Here is a 2,500-nt window from a genome sequence, read left to right on the forward strand (position 1 = left end):
CCCCGCACGCCCTCGCACACCCCCGCGCGCTCACCTCGCACACCCCCGCGCGCTCACCCCGCACGCCCCCGCACGCTCACCCCGCGCACCCCCGCACGCCCCCGCACTGCCCCGCGCGCTCACCCCGCACGCCCCCGCACACCCCCGCGCCCCCACTCCCCTCGCACACGCCAAGCCCCATCCTATGCTATGTGCGATACATGTCCTACCAACAGCATATCAAAAGTGTTGGATGTTACCTCCATAAAAAAAACATCATACCCAATGCCTATGAAACGTGAGTACACGTATAAAGCCTTGAAGGTTAGCCCCTACAACAATTCATCACACCTAACATCCGTGGAAAGTAAGAACGTGTATAAAGCCTTGGACTATAAAAATATCATCAAACCCAATACCCGTGAAAAGTGAATGTTCATTTTTAATGCTTTTTTTTTTTTTTTGGAACTAAGAAAAGAGTGACACCCGTCAAATTTAACTATTTTTTCTTTTGCTTGTCTAAAACAATAAAATGAAGAGTTTTGATACTAGAGCAAGTACATTACACTAAGACACCAACCATGACCGCGTTTTTACAACCATCACCCATTAATTGTGAAAGTACATGTGGAGTGGTCGGTTTGTTGTAATATTTTTTTTGGGAACTAAGCAACATGAAAGAATGATTCCCACAAAATTTCAGATTTTTTTGACCACTCTAGCTATTTTTTCTAATTTCTTATTATTTAATATTTAAAAATTCATTAAAAAAAATTGGTTGGTCGAAAAATTATGAAACTTGATTTCTAGATCCATTGGAATGTCCAATTCATGAATCAATTGAGTTCATGGAAAAAAACATTCTAAAACTTGAGATATTTGACCGTATGACCGCTCAGAAAAATCGTATCTAGGCCTGGCAGACCAAAAATGCCTCAAAATGTACTATATAGGGGGGTGACTAGTCTGCATGGGCTGGGCACGGGGGTACCCCCTATATCTTCCGCCACCCCCACGCCCCAAGCACTATGCGCCGCACAGGGGCATATGCTTGGGGCGTCGGGGTGGTGGTCGGAGGCCGAGGGCGGTTGACGGCGGGGGTGCGGTGGCGGAACGCGCACGGTGGGGCAGTGTCGGAACGTTCCCGTGCGCTCGCCAGCCCCACCCCGCCCCACCCGCGTGCGCCCCGCCCGCTTGCCCCCGTGCGCTCGCCCGCCCCGCCACGCCCTCATGCTCCAGCGCGCGCGCGCGCGCCCCGTCCCGCCCCGCCCGCGTGCTCCCGCGCGCGCGCGCCCCCGCCCCGCCCCGCCAGCGTTCGCCCCGCGCGCGCGCGCCCCCCGCCCCGCCCCGCCAGCGTGCTCCCGCGAGCGCGCGCCCCCCGCCCCGCCCCGCCAGCGTGCTCCCGCGAGCGCGCGCCCCCCGCCCCGCCCCGCCAGCGTGCTCCCGCGAGCGCGCGCCCCGTCCCGCCCCGCCCGCGCTCTGCTGCGCGCGCGCCCGTGCCTGCGCCCCATCCATCACCCATTAATTGTGAAAGTACATGTGGAGTGGTCAGTTTGTTGTAAATTTTTTTCTGGGAGCTAAGCAACATGAAAGAATGATTACCACAAAATTTCAGATTTTTTTGACCACTCTAGCTATTTTTTCTAATTTCTTATTATTTAATATTTAAAAATTCATTAAAAAAAATTGGTTGGTTGAAAAATTATGAAACTTGATTTCTAGATCCATTAGAATGTCCAATTCATGAATCAATTGAGTTCATGGAAAAAAACATTCTAAAACTTGAGATATTTGACCGTATGACCGCTCAGAAAAATCGTATCTAGGCCTGGCAGACCAAAAATGCCTCAAAATGTACTATATAGGGGGGTGACTAGTCTGCATGGGCTGGGCACGGGGGTACCCCTATATCTTCCGCCACCCCCACGCCCCAAGCACTATGCGCCGCACATGGGCATATGCTTGGGGCGTTGGGGTGGTGGTCGGCGGACGAGGGTGGTTGACGGTGGCGGTGCGGTGGCGAAACTTGCGCGGTGAGGCCGTGTTGGGTGCGCCTTTGGGCGTGCGACATGAGCCTTGTTGAGAATGGAATGTTGCGATGTTGCCTTGTAACTTGGGCTGGCTTGAGGATGGTTGATGGCTGGTACGATGATGAAACATGCAAGGTGGGGTGGAGTCGGGTGCCTTCGGGCGTGCGACATGAACCTCGTTGAGTGTGTGACGTTGTGGTGATGCTTGGCCAGCCTTGGGCCAGCCCTATGTTTTGAAGGCGTGTGGTGCCAGAACATGTTCGGCTGGTCGGAATCGGGTGCCTTTGGGCGTGCGACATGAGCCTCGTTGAGCACGGAATGTTGCGATGTTGCCTTCTAACTGGGAATCTCTGGTGTGAGGACTGTGGATGGCTGCTGGTACGATGATGAAACATGCAAGGTGGGGTGGAGCCGGGTGCCTTCGGGCGTGCGGCATGAACCTCGTTGAGTGTGGGACGTTGTTGTGGTATGCCTCCCTTCCTTGGGCTAGC

The sequence above is a fragment of the Cucurbita pepo genome, chromosome 18, assembly GCF_057944985.1.
Source record: "Cucurbita pepo subsp. pepo isolate OVF chromosome 18, ASM5794498v1, whole genome shotgun sequence".
Taxonomy (NCBI): Eukaryota; Viridiplantae; Streptophyta; class Magnoliopsida; order Cucurbitales; family Cucurbitaceae; genus Cucurbita; species Cucurbita pepo.